At 38.3% G+C, this 26,586-nt stretch overlaps 1 protein-coding gene across 6 annotated transcripts in view; it reads right to left on the bottom strand.

Annotated features, from left to right (window-relative positions):
* Positions 1-26,586, bottom strand: part of DENND1A (DENN domain containing 1A) — a 673,977-nt gene that overhangs the window by 553,727 nt on the left and 93,664 nt on the right. The window lies entirely within an intron of this gene.

Genomic DNA, 26,586 nt, shown 5'->3' with positions numbered 1-26,586 from the left:
AGCACAAACTTATGGGCTACACAAGAATGGAGGAAATAATTTTATTCTATTACTTGTATGGTTTCTAGGAAAAATAAAAAAAATAAGCTACTTTGGGGATCTCTTCTATTTTCCAAGAGATCAGAACAGTATAATTAGAAGTGACCTTAAAATATGCAATGTCAGAATGCAGAATACTGGAGATGAGAGGGTCCTTAAAATATATAATCTTAGAACTGGAAGAGACATTAAAGGTCATCTAATTCAAAAGATCATCTAATTGAAAGCTGTAATTTAACAATAAACAATACTTCACTCCAACGCTCGATTTTAGATAATAGTTTAAAATTGAGAGAAGGGATTAAAATATGCCTGTTACTCTTTCTAGAAAGCAAACTAGTAGAATATAACAAGATTTATATTCCTCCCATATCCTTTGACCTAATAATTATGGCTTTCAAAACCTCCAAAAAGCATTTACTAAGTACCACATGGCTATGTGTCAGGCACTGTACTAAGCACTGGGGATACAAAGACAAAAACAAAGCAATCCTTGCCTTCGAGGAGTTTATATTCTACAGGGTTGTACAACATGTAAATGGATAAGGAAAAGGAAAATACATATAGGGTAAATGTGACATAATTAGTGGGGATGGCAATAGGAGCAGGGGAAGTAAGGGAACATCTCATTTAAGAGGTGACATTTGACATTCCCCAACTGAGAGAGAAATGGCCAAAGGATATGAACAGGAAGTTTTCTGATGAAGAAATCAAAGCTATCTATTGCCATATGAAAAAATGCTCGAAATCACTATTGATTAGAGAAATGCAAATTAAAACAGCTCTCAGGTACCACCTGACACCTATCAGCTTGGCTAATATGACAAAAAGGGAAAATAATAAATGTTGGAGAAGCTGTGGAAAAATTGGAACACTAATGCATTGCTGGTGGAACTATGAACTGATCCAACCATTCTGGAGAGCAATTTGGAACTATGCCCAAAGGGCTATAAATCTGTGCATACCCTTTGGCCCAGCAATACCACTATTAGGTTTTTTTCCTAAAGAGATCATAAAAAAGGGAAAAGGTCCCACATGTACAAAAATATTTATAGCTGCTCTTTTTGTGGTGGCAAGGAAGTGGAAACTATGGGGTTGTCCATCAATTGGGGAATGGCTGAACAAGTTGTGGTATATGAATGTAATGGAATACTATTGTGCTGTAAGAAACGAGCAGGCAGATTTCAGAGAAATCTGGAGGGACTTACATGAACTGATGCTGAGTGAGATTAGCAGAACCAGTAGAACAATGGACGCAGTATCAACAACATTGTGTGTTGATCCGCTATGATAGACTTGACTCTTCTCAGCAATACAATGGTCCAAGATAGTTCCAAAGGACTCATGATGGAAAGTGCTCTTCAAATCCAGAAAAAAAGGAACTGTGGAATCTAGATGCGGATTGAACCATACTACTTCTACTTTTTTTTCTTTTTGAGGTTTTTCCCTTTTGCTCTGATTCATCTTTCACAGCATGACTAATGCAGAAATATGTTTCATGTGATTGTACATATATAACCTATATCAGATTGCTTGCTGTCTTGGGGAGAAGGGAGGGAGGGAGAAAAATTTGAAACTAGAAATCTTAAAAAAACAAATGCTGAAAATTATCTCTACAGGTAACTAGAAAATAATAAAATACTTTTATGATAAAAAATAACATGAGAAGCTGCAATAAATTTTGTTAAGATCTAGGTTTAAAAAACTGAATCAGGGGCAGCTAGGTGGCACAGTGGATAGAGCACCAGCCCTGGATTCAGGAGGACCTGAGTTCAAATCTAGCCTCAGACATTTGACACTTACTAGCTGTGTGACCCTGGGCAAGTCACTTAACCCCAATTGCCTCACTAAAAACAAAACAAAACAAAACAAACAAACAAACAAACAAAACCCTGAATCAGAAACATCTTAAGTTTGTTTTGAAGAAGAGAATTTTAATATAATCAGTTTTCTTACAGGGAAGGTAACTTATGGAATATTTTGTGTTGTAATAATGGGAAAGCCAATTTTAAGAAGTGCTCTAAACTGTTGAAAGAAAGAAAGAAAGAAAGAAAGAAAGAAAGAAAGAAAGAAAGAAAGAAAGAAAGAAAGAAAGAAAGAAAGAAAGAAAGAAAGAAAGAAAGAAAGAAAGAAAGAAAGAAAGAAAGAAAGAAAAGGAAGGAAGGAAGGAAGGAAGGAAGGAAGGAAGGAAGGAAGGAAGGAAGGAAGGAAGGAAGGAAGGAAGGAAGGAAGAAAAGGACCAGTGGTGAAATGTGTGGCAAAAAAAAAAAAAAAAAGGTGAGATTTGAGCTAAACTTTATTTTTTATTTATTTTAAAATAATAAAAAACTTTAAAAAAGTTTTGAATTCCAAATTCTATTCTTCCTTCTCTCCTGCCCCTAATCCCGCCCCCCAGCAGTAAGCAAACAGATATAGGTTATATATGTGCAATTATGTAGAACATTACCACATTAATCATTTTTTATAAGAAAACTTGAAGGGGCAGCTAGGTGGAGCAGTGGATAAAGCACCGGCTCTGGATTCAGGAAGACCTGAGTTCAAATCCGGCCTCAGACACGTGACACTTTCTAGCTGTGTGACCCTGGGCAAGTCACTTAACCCCAACTGCCTCACCAAAAAAAAAAAAAAGAAAGAAATTAAAGAAATTAAAAAAAAAAAAAGAAAACTTGAATAAAAGAAAAAAAATGAAAGTGAAAAATAACATGCTTCAGTCCATATTCAGTCAATATCAATTCTTTCTTTGCAGGTGGATAGTATGCTTCATCATTAGTCCTTTGGGATTGTCTCAGATCACTGTATTGCTGTTCTTCATCGAACAATATTGCTGGCACTGTGCACAACGTTCGCCTGGTTCTGCCCACTTCACTACACATCAGTTCATACAAGTCTTTCCAAGCCTTTCTGAAATTATCCTATTGTTATTTCTTATAGCACAATAATATTCCATCAAAATCATATACCACAGCTTGTTTAGCCATTCCCCAATTGATAGGCATTCTTTTGATTTCAAATTCTTTTGAGCTAAACTTTAAAGGATTTAGTGATTCTAAAAGATGAAGGCATTTCAAGTATTGGGAAAAATCTGCACAGTCATGGAGATAGGAGATGGGGTGGCATGTATGAGGAACAGCAAGAAGAATAATTTAGCTGGAATGTGGAAGGAATGAAAGGGAGGAATATGTAATAAGCCTAAGAAAGGTAGATTGTAACCAGGTTATGAAGGATATTCAACACCAAACAGACAGGTCTGTAATTAATCATACAGGTAATAAGAAGCCACTGGAAGTTATATAAAGGTGGGAAGGGACATTGTCAGACATATGATTCAGGAATATCACTTTGGCAGCTGTGTGGAATACAAATTGAAAAGGGGAGAGACTGGACCCAGGGAACCCAATTAGGAGGTTATTGCAATTGTCTAGGCAAGAGGTGAGTAAGGACTAAACTAGGGTGGTAGACCAAGTTAAGTGGAGAGAAGGGCATGGATACAAGAGTTGTTAACAGAGGTAGAATCAATAAGACTTGGCAACTGATCAAATATGTGGGATGAGTGAGAATGAGGAGTTAAGGATGACTGAGATGAGAAACTTGCTTGACTGGAAGGATAATAGTACCTTCAACAGAAATAGAAAAGTTTGGAAGAGAGGTGGGGTTTGGGAGGGCAATTAATGAGTCCGTGTTTGGACATGCTGAATTTGAGTTGATTAAGGAACTTCCACAGCTCAGAATATCCAACAAGCAACTGCCCTCCTCCCCCACATACACCCCCCCAAAAAAGAATTTGCATAAAACTGTTCAAATCAATATAGCAATAATACAATACAGAATAAGAACTCAGGGTTAAAAGGTCAAATAGGGAAATAAGAAAACAAATTATGGAATAATAAAGTGATGCTACAGTATTAAAAGCATGCTAACATGATTTTTACTTTTTTCTTTTTAATTTTTTTTTTTTACTTTTGAAGTGTGGTAAAAATTATTTGTGGTAAAGATTAATATTGAAAGCTTTAGCTGAATCATTTGGGAGGGGCCACACCTGGCCCACCCTGAGATTGCGCATGCTACTGAGCAGCTTTTGAAGGACCTCCCCTTTTGGGGGAGGAAAACACCTGGATCGCAACCGGAAGGGAGGGAACTTCTGGTAGGAGGGGCATGTTCAAAAGTTCACGATCTTTCGGCCTAGCAATCAATCTGGTGGCGTTCAGGGACCTGGCAGAGGCACGTGTTTTGCTCTGTTTGTGAATGCTGAGTAACTGTAGACTGACCAGGGTTTGGTGAGTTTTATGAAGGAAAATCCTAAATTCCTTTTAACTAGCTTAATTGGGAATGCTCTGGGATTGCATAGGTTAATCTTAGAGTTAAGACTATCTATCTATATTTCTACTTCCTTATTTCCTTAATTGGTTTCGCCTTTGTGGTTTAATTGATTCCCAAGTAATAAAACCTGATCCTTTATGAACTAAAGCTCAGAGGCTCCTTTTCTTATTGGCCTGGGAGGAATATATAAAAAGGAAAGTTCAAAGGGGAGATTAAACCTAAAAGAGTCCCTCATATTTCCGGGACCCCAATATTAAGGCAAGTCACCCTAATACACTCTGTATATCAAATTTTGGCCCTCACAGAAGTAAAAATGAAAGGAACCGAGACTTCCAGGGTGGAGCCAAGATGGCAGAGGAAAGGCAGTGAGCTCTCAAACTCATGACACAATTGTTCCAAAAAACATCCAAATAATGCCATAGGAAAATGCCCAGAGCAGCAAAACTCACAGAAGAATGTGCTAAAATCATCTTCTAACCAAGAACCGCTTGGAAGGTCAGAAGGAGGAAGCTGCTGTGCTGATACAGGAGTCGGGCCCAACCCCACAGTCACCCTGACACAGATCCAGTCCCAGGAAGGCCTCACAAGAGAAGGAGACCCCCAGAGCCTCTGAATCAGCTACAGCACCAGTGTCGTCTAGAACTAAGCTCACAGTCTGGTAAGAGGGCTGAGCCCTGGGCAGGGAGGAGACTACAGGGGTCTAGACTGGTGCTGAGGCAGAACTTGGATTTTTCACCCCTGCTGGGAACCAGGAGGTAGGCTTGAGAAGCAGTGGCCAAGGTGGGGGAGGGGCACAGGCTAGTCAGAGCTAACAACCACAACACACAAAGCTGGTTGATTGGCAAGTTGGTCTGGGGTCATCTAAGGACCAGGGAACAGACCAGGTGAGTAAAGAACCTGATCCTCCTTAAATCATACCACCTGGGACTTCTTAAGCTTGGGATACTGCAACCTGGAAACAGTGCCCCACTTTAAGAAGCTAAAAGTCAAGTAAAAGAAAGGCAAGATGAGCAGACAGAGAAAGGTGAGGACCATAGAAAGTTTCTTCAGTAACAAGGAAGACCGAGGTATACCCTCAGAGGAAGATGTCAGCATCAGGGCCCCTATATCTAAAGCTTCCAAGAAAAATATGAATTGGTCTCAGGCCATAGAGGCACTCAAAAAGGACTTTGAAGATAAAGTTAGAGAGGTAGAGGAAAAAATGGAAAGAGAAATGAGGGTGATGCAGTAAAGACATGAGAAAAAAGTAAACAGCTTGAAAAGCCAAATGGAAAAGCTCTCTGATGAAAATAATTGCCTAAGAATTAGGATTGAACAAATGGAAGCCAATGACTTTATGAGAAACCAAGACACAGTAAAGCAAATCCAAATGAATAAAAAAATAGAGGGCAATGTGAAATATTTTCTGAGAAAAACTGCTGACCTGGAAAATAGGTCCAGGAGAGATAATTTGAAAATTATTGGTCTACCTGAAAACCATGATCAAGGAAAGAGCTTAGACATCATCTTCCAAGATATTCTCAGGGAAAATTGCCCTGAAATTCTAGAAGAAGAAGCTAAAATAGAAATTGAAAGAATCCACCGATCACCTCCAGAAAGAGATCCCAAAAGGAAAACTCCTAGGAATATTATAGCCAAATTCCAGAGCTCTCAGGTCAAGGAGAAAATATTGCAAGCTGCCAAAAATGAAAGGAACCTATGTCAATAAATGAAAATATTTCTATTAAATAGTGTTAAAGGAGAAAAAAATCAGAACACAAAGGGAGTATGTAGATGCTATTTCCAACTAAAAGAAAATAGGAACCTGTTAAATATCTACTAGGTATATCAGTAGTGACAATATTTATAAGTATATTTATAAGTATACTCAAAATACATGCAAAGTAAGTATATCATCATTATTGTTCTTAATTGAGATTGAAATTGTAGATTGAAAAGTTCAAAAAAGTAAAGCTAATAATTTATAGTTATAGGCTCTTTCTGTAAAGTATTATTATTAGAAAAAAACATACATTGGCACAGTTAAAAGATTTGAGAATAACAGAAACCACTGAAAATAGTTCCAAGTTTAAGATTCAGTAGGTTTTTTCTTTTTATAAAGTACATATTATACTTATCCCTTCATCCCATGCATACATACCCAGGGGGAGGGCAAAGATAAAATATTTGCGGAGTTTACCACCAGGTAATGCAAAACATTGATATAGCATGTGTGAACTGTGGTATTGAATATATGAAAAACATAGTCCCTACTCTCGGCTAAACACGGGAACACCTAAACTGTTACATATCAAAAGTACATATTTGTCATTTCTAGTTGTTCAAGAATGAAAAAGGCATGCTATTGCAGTAAAAATTATTTCAGTCACTATAATTACACTTGTGATGAGATGAGAGAATCACAAAATTTCAAAATTAGAAAGGGATGTCAGATGTCATCTAATCTGACCCGCACTTGAGCAGCAATCCTGTCTATAACATTCTAGGAAATACTCCAAATTACTACTAACAATAATGCTCTAATATTACTAATAAAAACCAAAACAACTCTGAAGTTTCACCTCACACCCAGAAAATTGGCAAAGATTACAAAAGACAGAAAGAAAGCTGAGTTGTAGAAAGACAGGCATACTGATTCTGAAGAGGTGAACTGATCCAATCATTTTGGAAAGCAATTTGGAATTATGCAGAGTGACCAAAATGTTCACATCCTTTCACCCAGAGATTTAACTGCTAGACATATGTCCCAAGGCAGTCAATGATTTTTTTTTTAAGTCCTATACATCAAAGTATTTATAGCAGTATCTTTTTGTAGTCGAAAAGAACTGGAAACAAAGTAAATGCTCATTAACTGGGGAATAGCTAAAGAAACTGGCATTTTAATGTAATGAAATCTGTGTTATAAGAAATGAACACAGAGAAGCATGGGAAGATTTTATATGAAATGATACAAAGTGAAAAAAGGAGACTCTGGAAAATAATATAAAATAATGTGACAATGCAAATGTACACAACAACAACAACAAAACCCACTAAACTGAATGCTGCAAAATTAGAATGACAAAACTTGTATCCCAAGAAGAAAAATGAAAAGGCACCTCCCCAGCTTCTTTGCAGAGGTATGGGGCTTAGAAGGTAGACTTCTGCTTACATTATCAGCCTTTTCCAATATATTATACTTGAGATTTTTCTGAACTTACTTTATCCTCTTTTGCATATTTTATTTTGAGGGGAGGATGACTCTTTGTGAGAAGGGGTATACTGGGAAATGTAAGTGATGTAAAAACAAAAGATGACAGTGACATTTTATTTTAAAAAGAAACAAAAGTTATTTGGACTTAGAGACAGGTGACCTGAGTTCTAATTCCACTATTATCACCTACTGGATCTGTGACCTTAATCATGTCATTTCCATTCTCTGAGCATTGGTTTCCTCACCTGTCAAACTGGGATAATAATCCTGATTTGCTGACTTCCCAAGGCTGCTGTGAGGATGAAACAAGATAAGCACTCTGTAAATTGCAAAATGCTATTAAAAAATTTAAATTACTAATATTACTTCACTTGCAAAAGCTTCACAGACAGGATCTAAGATGAATCAACCACCTTTATATTAAATTATATTGTATATGATTTTTAAAAAGCCATTTTTCTAAAGAGTTTTAGAGTTTGCAAAGTACTTTTATCAGAAAAAATCCATGAAGTAGGTAGTAAAAGGATTGTTCTTCTCATGACAGATGTGGATATTGATGATCACAGAAAGAAGACAACTTATCTAAGATCAGAAAACTAAGTAAATGGCTAACCTGGGAACTGAAAACTCCAGAGCTTTCCTACTGGAATGTGGTTCCAGTACAGTAGATTACAAAGGAAAGAGGCAAACTCATTCATCCAGTAAGCGCTTAGTGAGTATCAACTGTATGCTGAGATAGAATTCCTGTCCTCTTGGAAGTTACTCTCTAGATGGCTTATAAAACATGTATCTAAATAACAGTAATAGAAGGCAGAATATGATTAAATACTCTGAGAAATACAAACGAAATGTTAAGGGAAGTCATAAAACAGGCATTTTTAGCAGTATATCCATGTGACCATGGACAAGTCACCAAATCTCTCTGAGCTTCAGTTCTTCATCCTTAAAATGGGAGTGATAATAGCACTTACCTAGCAGAGTTGTTGTGAAGATCAAAGGAAATAAGGTTTGTAAAGCATGTCACAAATCTTAAGTGATTTATGTTAGTGAAGTGTTTTTGTTATTATTATGGAATATACTGTGGAATACTATAAAAATGTCAGTAATTATTTTTAACATTGTAAAGCAGTTTCAAATGAAGGGAACTCCAGAGAGTAGTTCTAGAAGTATTTGAATTAGTAGCAATACAGTGGAAATAGTTGGAAGAAACTCTCCCAGAAGACAATTTTGATATTCATTTGGATGGATAAATTCAAGTATATTTGCTATGCCTCCACCAAAGTTCTCCAATCAAACTAAGAAATTAAAATACCCATATTCTTTGAACCAGAGACTCCATTACTAGTCATATACTCCAGGAAAGTAAAAAGGAGAAGTCCCATATTCATCAAAATATTTATAGTAGCACTTTTTGTAGTAGTAAAGAAATTACATGCTCATTGATTAGGGAATGGCTAAAGAAACTGTGGGACATTAATATAATGGAGTATTAATGTGCCATAAAAACCAATGAATATGAAAAACTCAGAAAAGAATGACAAGACTTATATGAACTGATGCAAAGTGATATAAGCAGAAGCAGGAATATATATGTGTACCTATAGATATATGTATAGATTTACAGATATACATATACATGTATTATTATACACCATTATTACAATAATGTAAATGGAAAGAAACACACACACACACACACACACACACACACACCACAAAAGTAAATGATGCTATAATGCAATTATAATGGCTAGGCTGGGTTCCAAGGAAGAGATGGGAAAATGTACCTCTCTCCCTTCTATGCAAAGATAGAACACTATGGGTAAAGAGCATTGCATATACTATTAGACTCAGTTGATGAAGTGTTTAGTTTTGCTTAACTGCTCTTTTTCTCTCTTTCTTTTTTATTCTTAGTTACATGGGATGATTCTCAAGTAAGGGATGGTCAAATTTTATTTGGAAATGAAGGTGATTAAAAAAACCTAAAGATAACAATTTTTTTAAATATATAAAATTCTCCTTTGAAGACTTATCATTACATGGAAATACCACTGGGTTCTAGAAAGCTAGAACAACAGCACACAAATTCTGGCAAGGACTACAATGAAAAGGCTTTGAGAATAGGCCCCAAAATAGATTGTGCATCTGTCATTTAAGGACTAGTTCAGATAAATTCAATGAGGTTCATGCCAGAGAATTTGCCATCAGGGAATGATTTTTTATGTATGTATGTATGTATTTTAGCCATAGGAACTCACAAAAAAACATTCAAAGCACCGAGGGGCCACATTTTGCATCAAATAGAAAGAGTGGCCAAACCAATGAGACCACATTCTTTTTTGAAGTCTGTTTATTTCCTAAGTATGAATATTTAAGTGCACATATATACATATATAATTATATGTGTGTATATACAAGTAATCAACCAATTAGAGAACTGATAACAACTAGTATTTATACTGCACTTAAGGGTTTACAAAGCACTTTATATAGATTATCTCATTTTATCTGCACAATGATGCTAGGAGGCAGGTGCTAACATTATCCTTATCTTACAGATGAGGGGAAGCAAGCAGTGGTTAAATGACTTGCCCAGGGTCACATAGTCAGTATATGTCTGAGGCTGGATTTGAACTCAGTCTCCCTGACTCCTGGTCCACCTAACTGCCTCAATTTATTTATACACTCAATTACATATAATACTTGAAGTGGTTAAATCAGAATTTATTCATCTAAACAAATAAAGTTTTACAAAATATTCACCCTAGGAAGCCATACACTTATTTCAACTACACTGCCTCTACTTAAAGAATTTCTGGAACTTTTTTTTATCATAATCAGGAGTTCAGAAAACAACTGTTAATGTGATTCATATATTCATAGAATGTTAGATCTGGAAAGCATCTCAGAAAAAAAGAATGTTTGAGCTAGAATACTAGAAAGGACCTTTTAGAATAAAATGAAATAAATGGAATACAAGTATGTAATATAGAATATAGAATTCTAAAGGACTTTGAGTTTACTCCGTACAATGACATTCATTTTACAGATGAGGAAATTGAGGGCTAAAGAGGTGAAGTTGCCTTCCACAAGCCATCCAATTAGTGCCAAATATATTAAAATATATTAAAAATTATAAGACTTTCATAATATGTGAGCTCCACAATGAAGATTAAGATTTTCTGGCAAGCTAGCTTTCTTTTCGGTGTTAAAATTCTGTCCTTTTCCAAGGCAATAAAAGCTTTGTCAAAGTTGCCTTATTTCTCAATTATAGTTTCACTCCAAACTTACCACATTACATCACAATTAGAGAATAAGATAGTATCAGGTTGCACAATGGTCAGTCAGCAAGAGTGTCACCAGTGATGGGAAGAGAATAATACCAACATCTCTTATATACATTGCCTTCTCTACACTCACAAAGTCACAACTGTTATACAGACCCTTATCACCACTCTTCCGGGCTACTGTCATAGCCCAGAAGTTCCTAAACTTTCTTAGTTCATAACATCCTTAGTATCTATGTAATTTTTTTAAGGTGCTCCTAAGCCAAAAGAAATACCTACCAGGGCAGCTAGGTGGCTCAGTGGATAAAGCACTGGCCCTGGATTCAGGAGGACCTGAGTTCAAATCCAGCCTCAGACACTTGATACTAGCTGTGTGACCCTGGGCAAGTCACTTAACCCTCATTGCCCAACAAAAAGAAAAAACAAAAACAATACATAGGATTACAAAGGAAACCAATTAAATAAAATTCAATTAAAAAAAAAAAAAGAAATGCCTACCAGTTCCATTTATTAAGTAGTTACATCCAAAGAACTTAATATTTCTGTCCTAACAACCTAGTTGACATTTGAAAAAATAATGTACATAACTTAAAAGAAAAATAATATTTTATCTAATTTGCAAATAACCATAATTAGTTACTAATGGGATGTGTGCATCTGTTGGGCAGGCACACACCTTCTGATACTTTGGAATCAGTTTGGACACGACCATTCCCATTTCCTGTTCCACAATGAGCCCCCCCAAAGCTTTGGCAAAGATATAATATAACAAAGGAGAAAGTTTTAGAAGTTACTGGCATAGCTGAAAGTATAAGTAAACAAAAACATATCTTAAACAATAGAGAACATCATCAAAAAGAATGCAGCACTATCTAAAGTTGAAAACAAACTATCTTAAGCTAGTAGTTTGGTGTCTAACAGATGAAAATTTAAAACAATACAAATTACCCCATGATTTTACTGCACCCCTGTGAGTTTGTCCCAAGAAACCTCAGGCTATTACATAGTCTTCTAATCAATCTCCTTCTTTCAAGTCTCTCCCCACTCCACTGAGCTACTGAGGTGATTATTCTAAAACATAGGTCTGATCATGTAAGATGCACCCAAGAAAGACCTCATCCCTCCCCTATAAAACCATGTTCCTAACCCATGTCACTGAATTATCTTTGTCTTGGAGGGCATGAAGGACCCATATGTCACTCATATTGATTAAAGAAGAGTGATGAGGGGCAGCTAGATGGTGCAGTGGATAAAGCACTGGCCCTGGATTCAGGAGTACCTGAGTTCAGGTCCAGCCTCAGACACTTAACACTTACTAGCTGTGTGACCCTGGGCAAGTCACTTAACCCCAATTGCCTCACCAAAAACATTAAAAAAAAAAAAAAAGAAGAAGAAGAGTGATGAGAGCTTGGGATAATCTGAATATATGCCATACCTCGAGGAACACCTCTCACACATCTATCACTGACTGACCCACTTCTGCCTCCTGTCATTGCCTGAATAACCATCACATTCAAGAATATAGTGACCTGACTAGTTGTAGTTTTGGTTGCCCCTTGCTCCCAGCAGGCACCTTCTGTTAAGCCTCATGCCTTCCTTGTGTCTGGTAAAACATGTCAAATAAAGACCTACTTCTTTCAGCATTCACTGACCAATCTGACTCTTTGGGGAAAACTTCCAGAAAGTACCAAAATAGCTTGAACAAGCTCAAACAGCAGGTAATTGTTACAAAATGCTGGAGGCTACTTATAGCTATCATGTGTCTTTTCATTGACCTTTGGATCACCTACAATTGTATACTTCTGATGTTTCACGATTCATAGCTCTATGGCTCCATGGCTCAATACCTCTTCTCATTCTGATGGTTCCCAGATCTATAGATACAGGTTCTCTCCTGAGTTATAGTCACCCACCAAATTTCTTGAAGACATCTCAAACTGTGTATCCTGCACACATTTCAAATTCAACATATTCAAAGCAAAATTTAATCCCCCCCCCTCAACCAATCAGTTTGAAGGACCTCCCCTTCTGGGGGGAGGGGGACAGGAAGTAGGAGGTGAGGCTGGCTCCCTGGGTCTGCCCTTTTCGTTCTGGGGCTTCAGTTGGTGGCAGTACTTTCTGTACTTCATGTGTTCTCTTTACTCTTTAATAAATGCTTAATGCCAAAACCTGGTGCTGACATTTCTAGCTTATAAGTAAACCTTAGCTAGTTCTCCCCTCACACTGGGGGTAGAAACAAGGCGATCACACATTTAATTTTTTGTTTATTTGTTTGTTTGTTTGTTTTTAGTGAGGCAACTGGGGTTAAGTGACTTGCCCAGGGTCACACAGCTAGTAAGTGGTAAGTGTCTGAGGCCGGATTTGAACTCAGGTACTCCTGAATCCAGGGCCGGTGCTTTATCCACTGCGCCATCTAGCTGCCCCTTACACATTTAGTTTTAAACATCACACATAAATATATAATCCCATTTGATCCTCACAACCCTATAAAATAAGTGGTCCTATCATTTTCATTTTCTGATGAATAAACTGAGGCTAACTGAGGCTCAGGGAAGCTAAGCAACTTGACCAGGGTCACATAGCGGGTAAGTGTCTGAGGCTGGATTTGAATTCAGTTCTTCCTGACTCTGGGCCCAAGGCTCTAACCACTGTGCTACCTAAAAGCCAACCGCCAGTTTGAATTGTCCAATAGATAATGTGATGCAGGAATGATGCTCATGTAAGACAGGGGCTAGATATTCAGATCTATTAGTTACTGGCACAGAGATAACAACTAAAGCTATGGGAGCTAATAAAGTCACTGAAAAAGAAAAGAGAGAGAGAAGAGAAAAAGGCCTGGTCAGAGTCTTAGATTATACCGACAGCTGGGGAGCACAATATGGATGATAAACGAGCAAAGGATACTGAGTAGTAATTAAACAAATAGGAAGAGAACCAGGAGAGAATAGTCACAAAAACCACAGAGGAAAGAGCATCCAGAAAAAGGCTGTCAATAACATCAACTGCAGCAAACAGGTTGGAAGGATGAGAGAACTGACAAAAAAGATCATCAGATCTGGCAATTAAAAGAGCACTGGAAACTTTGGAGAAAGTGGCTTAATTTTGGTAAAGCAGTGGGAAGCCAGGTGTCCAAAGGATTAGGAGTGAGAGGAGATGAAGTAGAGGCAGAGAGAATAAAGAGCTTTTTCCAGGAATTTGGCTGAGAAAAAGAGAGATGGAGAACAATAGGTTAGGTCTACTGAATTGTTTTTAAGGTTGGGGGAGACTTGGACCATCAAGGTTCATTATCAGGATAACAGGCTCAAGGTGATGAGTATTTTTTTATTTGTGTTTTTATTTGTTTGTTTTTGCCATGACAACTCATGGAGACCATCTTCTAAGGCACAGAGAAGTTGACATTTTCCTCAATGAAGGAACCACCCAAACCAAAGGAACTGCACATCTTTTGAAATACTAAAGTACTATTACTAAATTACTATTAATAATAGCAATATATTTTTTTAAAGTATGACAGGAAGCAGTGATCAGCAAAAATTAAAAACAAAGCAAATAAATATAGCCATTGCCATTGAATTATGTGCAAAGCAAATAATCTAAATCTGTCTCCTTCCTCTTTCCTTCCTCAGCCCCTCCTCCTTTCTTTCCCTCTTCTCCCCCTTCTCTCTCCTCTCTCTTCTTTCCTCCCCCCTCGCTCTCATCTCCATTCTATTCTCAGGAATCGTCCAGGGTTCAAATCAGATCATTTAAGATGGATGCCTACTCCCTCCCTCCTCCCCCTCTCCCCATTTAATATTCAATCGTCATCTGTGGCATTGTGGGGAACTTGATCTGGCTGTACAGCCTAACAACCTGCAGAGCATAATCGCACAAAGTACCATCCCAGAGGGGACAATAATGTTACAACAACCACAGCTCCAGGATCCCCCTCAACTTATTATCATAATTTATGCATCCCTGGAGATTAGAGCCTAAAACAGTGATTACAGCATAGAAAGGCAATGGCATCAAAAAGACTTTGAACTGACCACTAGCCTTGAAAATGACAGCTAAAAAATAATTACAAATGTTAACAAGTTTTTAAAAATACCCCAAAAGATTACACTGAAAAATGGTATCACTAAGTGACCCCAATAACAAATGTCATTTTAATCTTTTTCCTCTCTGTGTGGATCTGCCATCATAAGACGTTTTGTATCAGTCTAGTTGGTGTTCTATTTAACCAGTACCTCCTTTTATCAAACTAATAATACTAAAGCCCATAAACTCCACTAGCACAAGGAAGCACCAACTGCAGTGAACTGAGCTATTGAAAAAAATCCAGCATGAGAGATACTGTTAAACAAAAATTCCAGGTGCCTAACCATTAAACTTTATATAATACAGATGTCATCACAGAACATACTCAGAATATTAGAGAAATCTTCAATGTAATAAGAAAGGGGTGGTACATGAAATAGAAGTAAATCACTTGTAAACATTGTATACATATAGACTGTGAGGTATGTGGTAAACCACATATATGTGATATAATCCTAACTAAAGTCTTCCTATCAAATAAGATAATATTTATAAAAAGTTCTTAGCACTGTGCCCTGCACATGATAGGAACCATATAAATAGTTATTTCCTTCCCTAACCCTCAGGTACCTTGATCATGGCATGAAAATGACCTTGGGATTTTGAAATCTATAATGGCAGACCAGAAGGCCTTGATTTTGAAGTCTATAATGGCAGAGAACTTGACAGGTCTTACCAAGCTGGACATCTTCAAATATCTATCCCCCAAAAAACTGAGTATTCTGTTTTCCAAGGGCCAGCCTAGCTAAATGCAGAAGTACATCGAAAAAAAGACTATCAGGTCATTTTTTTTTCTGACGCCTCAACTGACAAAGACTAATTACTATGGGGTGAAAGAGTGACAATCTGCAACCATGGAAAAAGTACATACACAAATCATATCACAGACCCATGCAAATAAATATTCATGTAACTATGCATGTATACATATATAAGCATGCATAGCAAAGTATTTATAATATATGCACTCAGATAGGTCTGTGATCTTATCATATAGTTATAAAATTAGAGTCAGAAGAGATATTAAAAACCACCTAGTCTAAGTGACAGAGGTGGGAACTGAATCCAGATATTCCAAAACTACGGCTCTTTCGACAACATTGTACTGATAGTACAGATCTGACACATCACTTCCCTGTCCAATAAACTCCAATGGCTCCCTATCACCTCCAAGATCAAATACAAAATCCTCTGCTGGTATGCAAAGCCCTTCATAACCCACCGCCACCCTATTTTTCCAGTCTTCTTATAACCCCTCACATACTCTGCAATCCAGGGACACTGGCATCCCGGCTGTTCCCCAAACAAGACAGACCATGTCTCTCTCTGAGAATTTTCCCTGACTGTCCCCCGTAACTGCAGTGCTCTCCCTCTCCTAGCTTTCCCTCTTCTGGCTTCCTTCTAGTCCCAGCTAAAATCTCCCCTTCTATAGGAAGCCTTCCTTCTATTAAGGTTTTCCTGTGTATCTTATACATAGCTTGCTTGTGCACAACTGTTCACATGGGATTTCCCTGAGGAGACAGAGAGCTCCTCAAGGGCAAGGACTGTCTTTTGCTTTTCTTTGTATCTATAATGCTTGCTACATTGCCTGACACAAAGTGGATGCTTGATGAGTGTTCACTGGCTATCAGCTGCTATACTGCCTTTCAGTGTAGGTGCTCCAACAATCCCAAGAACAACCACAGCCTCAGGAGGCTGAGAAGGAGAAAGGATCTCAGAAACCACCCAGTCCAAGCCCTACATTTTCTAAGTAAGGAAACTAAAGCCTCTGGCTTATCCCAAATCACGCAGGGAGGAAAGAGCAGAGTCAGAATTCAAACTTAGGTCTTCTGCCCATGTCACAAACGTTCTTTCCCTTTTACCATGTTGCCTCTGCATCTCCTCATGCTATGGGATTCATGTACGTGTCTCCCCAGGAATCCCCTGGAGAAGAGCCATTCAATGTAGAGGCTATGTTCTTCTGGGACTTTTCATACTTTGCATGACCCAGGGCAGCATTCAGGCTATCCATATATCATCCAGCATTTTCAGTGTCTGACCTGCCCATCTCCTTTCGAGTACTTGATGATGTATTACAAATGCACAACACACAGACAAGTTCTACTAAGCAGAAGGGGCTTCAAGTATGGACATACACACATACATACAGAGCTTATACAAGCTGTTCTGGTCAAAAGAAAAAAAATCATCATACAGAAGTCTACCCTATAGTCACGAGCCTTTCTAAACTAAGGGGACACACAGTTCATAATCAGGCCCATACCTGAAACATTTTCAGTTTGGGAGGAGCTGCAAGAACTCATGTATTGGGGGCAGCTAGGTGGCGCAATGGATAAAGCACTGGCCCTGGATTCAGGAGGACCTGAGTTCAAATCTGGCCTCAGACACTTGACACTTACTAGCCTGTGTGACCCTGGGCAAGTCACTTAACCCTAATTGCCAAAAGAGGAGGAGGAGGAGGAGGAGGAGGAGCAGAACAACAACTCATATGTCACTGGGATAGTCTTCAAGAAGTCATAGTCGCTACCAGACCATAAAGAGGCAACAGAAGAAAAACAGAAATAAAATGAAGAGCAACCCATAAAAACTTTTGGTGATGGTACTGGCTCTCAAGAAAGCTCTGGCACTGGATGCTGAAGCCAATAAGCAAAGATGTAGAATATACAATCCTAAATGTTTTTGAGAATAGAGGGTTCTCACCTCTAAGGCCATCACTCCAGCTCTGAAATTCTGTCATTCTAGAGTATCAGTAGATTACATTTAACTTACTACCAATTAGGGCATTTCAAAAATAAAATTGGAATTCTCTGAAGACAATGAATTCCTTGTTACTACAAGTCTGTCTTGGTGACCAAGAGATTGTTATGTCATTCCAAAGTTCTTCAGCACTGGGCACAGGCCCACTTGTCAAGACTGACGCAGAAAAGACTTCTGTTCCTGGTAGGGTTTAGATTAGCTCACCTATAATGTCCCTTCCAGCCCTGGATTTTTGATTCTACTAGGACAGGTTCATCTGTCTGGTTCAGGTTAACCACAAATTCTTTAAGAGGGAACAACAATGAGATTGACTTATTCCATAGGTCCTACATGTCCTATATTGACTAATACTGCCATGTATCATATAGTATGAATACTTTCCAATCTGGGAGATAAGCATTAGAGTAACATCTTTCTCCATCCTCACCTGCTGACATTCTGTCAATCTTTTAAGGTCCAGTACAAAGACTATCTTGTCCATGATATTCTTCTTGCCCAGCTATGAAGTTAACCTTCATTCATCTCCACCAAGCTACCTTTCCTTACTTATTATTCCCCTTCATGCACTCTATGGTCCAACATAGGCTTTTTGCTGTTCCACATTTATGTCATGGGATCTCCTGACTTGATTCCTTTGCACTGGCTATCTTCCATGTTTGGAATGCAATCCCTCTGTAAGGGCTTAAATTCTAGCTAGTGTGTCTAAAATATCTAATGAGTGGTCGCCAATAAATTAGAAGCTTTAGCAAGAGTTTAGACCTTTAAGCATTTATTAAGGAGAATAAGAATTTGGTGAAGAGAGAAAGAGGCCTAAATTCAGCTATCTATCAAAGGGAGAGCGCATTTTAGCTCCACTCTCCAGGAGAGTCCAGACAAAAGAGAGTAAGCCTCGCCTCTTTTATAGACAGTACCCACGAGCAAACGTCACTTCCTGACACCAAGGAAAACCGCATGGCTTGCCCTCAGATGCCTTCTCCTCATGGCGGAGCTTTCCTACAGTAGCTCTCCAGCAGGTGGTGTCATTCCAATTGTTACACCTCCTAATCTCCACCTTTTGGAATCCTTAGTTTCCTTCGAAACTCAACTCAAGCACCACCTTCCTGACCTGCTATCTATAGAGAGTGAGATTGACAGAAGAGAAAACAACCAAGACCCTTACTCTTAACAATGGCTTATCTTTTTTGATGTAAAGTTCCCTAACTGCACAGTATCAAGTCTGAGGTGGGTTCTCAGTGTATGTACATTGGTATTACTGGCCTATCTTGTATCAGTTACATTTTAGGCTAGCATTAACAAGGTCAGCTCAAAGCTAGGACCAATGCCATTCCCTACATTAAGTAGGGTCCTAGTGTGGCAAGTTTTGAGTTGGAGTACAAAGTATCACACATGGGAGGGAATAGGCCTATGAGGAGCATCCCATGGAGGATGTGTGTGCAGCTGAGATGATAGACTATAGGCCTCATCACCTAATGCCTGGATTACTGTAATAGCCTGCTGGTAGATCTGCCCAATTCGAACTTCTCCCTACTCCAATCTATCTTCCATTCAGCCACTAAAGTGATTTTCCTAACATGCAGGTCTGATCATGTTGCCTCCATACTCAATAAACTCCATTTGTTTCCTATTGCCTCCAAGAGCAAATACAAAATGCTCTGTTTGGCATTCAAAGTCCTTTGTAATCTAGCCCCCCTACCTTCTTAGTCTTCTTACACCTGTTTCTTCCCCAACATGTTTCTTCCATCCAGTGACACTGGCCTCCTGGGTGTTCATGAACATGACACTCCCTTTCTCCACTCCCAGCATTCTTCCTGTCCCCCATGTGTAGAACACTCTCCCTCCTCTCCTCCAACTATTGACTTCCCTGGCTTCCTTTAAGTCTCAGCTAAAATCCAACCTTCTACTGGGAGCCTTCCCTCTGCTAATTATCTCCTATTTAACCAGTATATAGCTTTCTTTGTATATATTTGTCTGCATGTTTTCTCCTCCCATTAAACTGAAAACTCCTTGAGGGCAGGGATTGTCTTTTGCCTCTTTTTGTATCTCCAGTGCTTAGCACAGTGCCTGGTACATAGTAGGCATTTAATAAATGTTTATTAATTCATTGATTGATTGATTGACAAATGTAATCAGTCCTGAAGGGCTTTGGAATGACACAACAATCTCTTGGTCACCAAGACAGCAGCAGAAGAAGAGGCTGTATCAAAGAGGATTGGCAACTGGGTCAAGAAGAACAATCCACTCAAAAGAGTGACTCTGCCCTCTGGCATTCTCACTTGTCCCATCTGCCTAGCATGTGAGGATTCTATGGAGACTTTCTCAAGAGATTAGCGAGGTGGAAGCTCCCTCTCAGCAGCTATGATGATAGTAGTCACGTGTATTGTTAGACAAGCCTAAACCTGGACATTGGGTTCCTGGGTGCCTCTTTTGCTTTCTTTTTCCGGGCATATACTTTGCTGAAGCTAAATTTTATGAAATCATGAATGGAAACATCTCATCTCTATTAAAACCAGAAAGCAAAGATAGAAAGAATCTACTTATTTTGGAAAGGAGTCCCAAAAGAAAAAGTTCCAGAAATATCAGAACCAAAATTGAGCACAAATCCACCCCCCCACACTTCCCCGGACCCCCCCCCCCCCGAAAAAAGCACCATACTGCAAACATCCAGAAGAAAACATTTCAGTACAAAGAAACTACTGTCAGGATCACACAAAACCTAACAGCTACATAAGGAAACCTGTAATGGACATTTCCAGACTTCACAGCAGCCTCAAGACTTCAAAAAGTCAAGAGAGTTCCTTTGGACCTGGTAGGCACTTATAAATTCAATTCTATGTTGAATAAAGGAGTGGTGTAACTTCCAATTCCCGGGTAATACACTGTCCCCCCATCTATGGTATGGTAGTAAAAGTACTATATTTAGGAGTATAAAAGCTAAGTTCAAACTCCAACTTTACCATAATCATCTCCAAATGACTCTGGGCCTCAGTTTCCTCATTTGTAAAGTTAGGGATTTGGGCTAGATGAATTGGAAGGTCCTTGCACAATTTTAGAATGATCCTATAATATGGAAAGTGGAAATAATAACAGGAAGTAGAAATATTCACAGGGAAGAGGTTCTGGGTTTGTGGTTTCGTCAGTTTGAGTTATATCCATCATGTAAAGTCTCACCATCAATATGGATCATTAAATCATTTATAATTTTAGTCTTAGCAAGTTGCCTGGGACACTGGAAAATAAAATAATTTGCCCATGGTCACATAGCTAGTATGAATCAAAGGCAGAATTTGAACCCAGTGCTCCCTAATTCCAAAACTAGCCCTTTCTCCACTATGTCATGTTGTCTTTGACTGAAATTCTTAGGCTCAAAACAACTATAGTGGATAACAACTATCAGTAGCACTTTTCCCTAGAAACCTCAAAGAACACTCAGAAAAGATGGCACAATAGGAAGAGAAGTGGGCTTGGAGTTTGAAGACTTGGGTTTCAATCCTGGCTTTCCTACTTATTAGTTGTGTGACCATACCATTTTCCTCTTCTTTGCAATGGGGAGAATTCAATTTGATAAGTAATTACTAAATACCTCCTATATAGAAGGCACTATGCCTTCTGTTAAAGAAACAAAGACCAAAGAGAAACTAGTTCTCCTCAAGGAATCCTTGCATTTTATATCACACAAAACTGTTGGGAGGAAAATGCTTTATCAACTTTATTTATTGTTATTAAAACGCCAATCTCCAATACTTCAAAGTCTTTGACCAAGTTTAAGAGGCTCATCACCAGATCAGTCAGTGATGAATTATTCTCCAAATCTATTTACTAAATTGTAGAGGAGTTATAATCTGCCTCTACTTTGTGAATACTACCACAATTTAAACCACAGCTCCTTGAATTAGTGAGGTATTAAATAAGCATCTTCAAAATTTAGAAGGCCCCAAAATAAAGGAAAGGAAGATCTAAAACAAAGGCAAAAATGATTTTCCAAAACAGATCCCTGGATCTTTTTATGACAAGAGTTATGTCTTCTAATCAGGCCTGATTCCAGCAGTTATCTTGTTTGAAAAGGGAAGACTTGGGCTATCTATAGAGAGTGAGATTGACAGAAGAGAAAACAACCAAGACCCTTACTCTTAACAATGGCTTATCTTTTTTGATGTAAAGTTCCCTAACTGCACAGTATCAAGTCTGAGGTGGGTTCTCAGTGTATGTACATTGGTATTACTGGCCTATCTTGTATCAGTTACATTTTAGGCTAGCATTAACAAGGTCAGCTCAAAGCTAGGACCAATGCCATTCCCTAACAGCATCCTTCTGAGAAATGTGGCTTTCATTCATTTAGCCAGTACTGTAAGCCATGAAAAGCATGATCAAGAAGGAAGTTAAGGAAATGCAAGCCTGCCAGATGGCACACTTGTTGAGCTGAAAGTGATTTTGAAGACAGACCATCCAGTCCAACCTACTCATTTACAGATAAAGAAACCGAGGCCCAGGGAAATGAAGTGACCTGCCCAAGGTCCCATAGGACTCCTCATTCCACGTAAAGGGCTCTTGCCATTACACCACAATGCCTTTTCTAACATACCAAAAGAAAAAAAAAGTCTACCGCTATTTAGTTACATTTTCTTCCTAGTTAAGATGGTAGGAATCTCAAACTGTTTTTTATAAGCTCTACCAAGGCTCTTGTGGCTCAAATATGTGTTTACCATTCAGCAGATATCCACCCCCCCACAAGTTTGGGGGGGGGGGGTTGGTTAGAGAACTAGAGTCTTGAACTTTATGATCACAGTTTTAGAACTTGAGGTCATCTAATCCAACTTGTTCATTATATAGACAGGGAAACTGAGACTGGGAGACATTAAGTGATGTCCTGTAAGGTGCAGTACTAGGCTCCAGACTCATATCTTCTCTTTCAAGAACAGCATGCTTTCCACTGTACCACTACCTCCCTAGAATTATATACAGAAGTTCTAGATCACAAAAGAATGTGGAAAAGTGAAATGGTTAGAAATAGAACTGGGGTATCACAACTCTGACAAATCTTTCCATTCTACCATAGCTGCCTCTAATGAAAAAATTATTCTACAAAAAGGAAAAATAATCCAATAAAGCATAGCAATATCATGATTATTATTATCAGTTCATCACCTTTATATTTCTAAATTGTGAATTCCTTGAGAACAGAGAACAAGTCTTTATTCATCTTGGTAATGGCAATCTTTTCTTAAAGTTCTCTAGTACTCTGCCTAGAGTACTCTCCCTTGTATCAACTCTCACTGTCCCTTGTATCAGAAGTATTTGTAAACATGTCCTTTTTCTTAGATAGTAACCGCCATAAGAGCAGAGTCTATGTTGTATCTATCTTTTGTATCCCTAGGACCTAGCAGGATAGCTACACTATTAAGTATTTAATAAATGTTGCTTAAGAAATGCTTTCTTCAAAGCAACCCTGTGATGCTGGTAGTCCATGCTCTCACTTTACAGAAAAACGAAACTGGTTCAGAGAGGTTGCCTACAGTTAAATGCCTAGTAAACAGCAAAATGGTACTTAACTCAATTCTTCAGAATCCAAGTCAGGTGCTTTTTTCCATCACACTACTTAATGTTCAAGTTTAGTAAAGTATGCTGTTTAAAATGCCCCTGATATCCACTCCTGGTTGCCAACTTTTTGTAATGAGCCTTTCCCTTAACTCAGCCAGTCAATATTCAGAGTCTTTCCAGCATTATAACTTGCTAGACCTTATATTCCACTGGCAGATCATTCTAGAGCTCAAAATTTCGAATGGGACTCCAGCAGAGAAAGGTTAGAATAATTCAGGAAATGTATTGCTATAAATTTAACCCACCTACAAATAACTGTTTTACCTTGATTATATATTATCTGCACATAGGAAGAACCTTCTTATAGGGAATCAAATCCAACAGTACACAGCAAATAAATGGTTTGAAGCTCTTTCCAATGAAAAAGCGAGCACTCAGTACAACTCCTAATTGTGTGGGAGGATTCAAGACCAATTATTCTTACATTCAGAATTAATTATAGATTTTATGTAGTATGTATTATGTATACAAACCCACACAACACTCATCTTATTTTGCTATTTCAGATTTCCCCCCCTCTATTGCTTATATTTCCTATGTGGCAAATTGATATATATTCCAAAGAGAAAATTCTACAAGAGAAGAGAACTAGGGTGTTACTCAAAATATGAAATGTTATAAAAGAAGAGATTTCATGAGAAAGTCAATCCATTCACTGCATAATTACTATAGATTAGAGATGTCATATACACTGTAGCTCCAACCAGCCCACAACACTCCCAAGTGCCACCCAAACCAGATTAAAATGTAATTGGGTCTGATGTCATAATGTGTAGCCATCAGGGTAAGCCCTCCCCCAAAATGCCCTAACGTATCCGTAGTAATGGGAGAAAAATGCAAAGAGGCAAGCTTAGGCTTTATGTCAGGAAAAACTTCATGACAATCAGAACTATCCATAAGTGTATGGACTGCCTAGGAAGGATGTAGATTTCCCCTCACCGGAGGTATTCAAGAAAATTCTGAACTATCACTTGGCCAGTAGTAGGGAATGTTTTCAGACTGTGGGTAGGACTAGATCAAGGATTCTCAAAGAGTGTGCTGCAGCACAGTAGTATGCCAAAAGTTTATGCTAAATGTGCACTGACGTTGTGGATGTTATGTTGGGTTGGTTTGGGGGTTTTGGTTTTTTAAACCCAAACTCATGATTTCATAGGTGTACAGAGCTCCTGGTGAGAAACTTCAGAAGGCAGATCAGTACCTTCTCTACAACTTATTAGCTTAGAGAGTTGCCCTAAGTGACTTATCCAGGGTCACAAAGTACTAAGTATCAGGGCAGCTAGGTGGCGCAGAGGATAGAGCACTGGCCCTGGAGTCAGGAGGACCTGAGTTCAAATCTGGCCTCAGACACTTAACACTTACTAGCTGTGTGAACCTGGGCAAGTCACTTAACCCCAATTGCCTCACCAAAAAAAAAAAAAAATACATATAAAAAACCCAAAGTACTAAGTATCAGAGTCAAGACTTTCTGAACCCAGGTTCTTAACTCAGAGGCCAGTACTCTACTATACTAGGTCACACAGTCAGGCTAAGAGAAGGAGCAGACTTGTTTTGCTTGGCTCCAGAAATAAGAACTAGGAATAATGGATAGAAATTGCTGAAAGGAAGATCTGGGCTTCATAGATCCCTTGCTTACAGCACTGGGATTTCCCAGAGCACACGGCAAAGAAGATTGAGCCATTAGAGAAAAACCATGAGAATCATTAGACTGGATTGAGATCTCTTCACACTCTTAGATGCTGTGAATCTGTGAGTATCCAAACTAGAGACAAACTAGATAGTCAAGAAAGGAGGGCCCTAAGTGTATAATAAAAACAGATATTCTTATACTGTTTGACAGTAAGTCATGCAAAAATTCTTTAAAAAGTAGGAAAATCCTTTTCTTGATTATTCTAGCCTACAACTCAAAGCCCAACATAGTATATCAGTTTAAAGAGGGTTCTAAGTTTTCTTAGATCTTAAACCAGATTTATCTAATCAAAAAGTAATTGGGGGGGGGCAGCTAGGTGGCACAGTGGATAAAGCACTGGCCTTGGATTCAGGAGGACGTTGAGTTCAAATCCGGCCTCAGACACTTGACACTTACTAGCTGTGTGACCCTGGGCAAGTCACTTAACCCTCATTGCCCTGCCCCCCCCCCAAAAAAAACCCCAAACAAAAAAGTAATTATCAATCAAAAAGCTGAAATAATAACAGTTCACATTTATATTACACTTTTCCATTATTGTAATGATGAAAAACAAGTCATTTTTATGGTGCTTTAAGGTTTACAAATATGCTTCCTTACAACAATTATATGATTTAGGCAGTGCAAGAAGGTTATCCCAAATTGACAGAGGAAGATGCTATCCCATAGCACCATTGCACGACACAAACCCGATTCTTCTTTCTTCAAAGCATGGCTCTTTTTACCATAACTTCATGCCTCAAAATGAAGGCTGTTCAGTTCTCCACTATTTTATTTTACTATTGGACTGGATGGTTTAGGAGGAAAATAAACAAATGCCAACTTTTCTGCATTTCAGGTTTGATTTTTCAAAACAAGTACATTCTTGAGTCTTGGTATCTAATTTTTATCACAGTGTCACAAAACAAAGAATGAATGAAAATATCACTAGTCATTTGTCTCTTTACCTTCATAAAAATTCAACAAAGGCATAACAAGTACCTAGTACAAAATCCTTTAAGAAAAAGCTCTGGACTGACCATTTGTCCAATGCCTACTTTCCAGTCCCAGCTCTAAAATTTCTTACTTGTATGACCTTGGGCAAGTCACTTTACCACGATAGTCCAAGATTTCTTCATGTGTAAAAGGAAGGAGGTGGACAAGGTCATCTCAAGCTTCCTTTAAAGCACTAACACTTTATGTTCTAGTGTTCCTTCCAGCTTTAAAATTCTGTTCCATGTTTCTGTGAAATGCTAAGACAGATCTTTTTATTTCACATTTTGTTAGTCAAGCAGGCAGGCAGCATTTGACCAGAAAATGGTATGTTCTACTTCCTCTTACTTATTTTCAGGTTGAAATGTTCATCCAGGAAGCTCTCTAAAGTTAGGAGAACACAAGCACATGAGGCGTCTGTGCACACACACTTTTTTAAACACCCCAAACATTGTATTCACATCTGTGAGCACTCACTTTAGTACTACAAGCTAACAGGGCTTAGGTTTGGTTCAGAAACAAAACAAGGCTCTCAATGATAGCAGCACCAGCATACAGTGAGTCTACAAAGAATTAACTGGATTAATTAGCAAGGGATTTGAGAAGCAGCTTGGAACTAGAAAACCAAAACACGACATTGTTTAAATACTTTGGCAACAGATCAA

The sequence above is a fragment of the Dromiciops gliroides genome, chromosome 2, assembly GCF_019393635.1.
Source record: "Dromiciops gliroides isolate mDroGli1 chromosome 2, mDroGli1.pri, whole genome shotgun sequence".
In the NCBI taxonomy this organism is placed as follows: Eukaryota; Metazoa; Chordata; class Mammalia; order Microbiotheria; family Microbiotheriidae; genus Dromiciops; species Dromiciops gliroides.
This window is presented reverse-complemented; position numbering and strand designations above follow the sequence as displayed.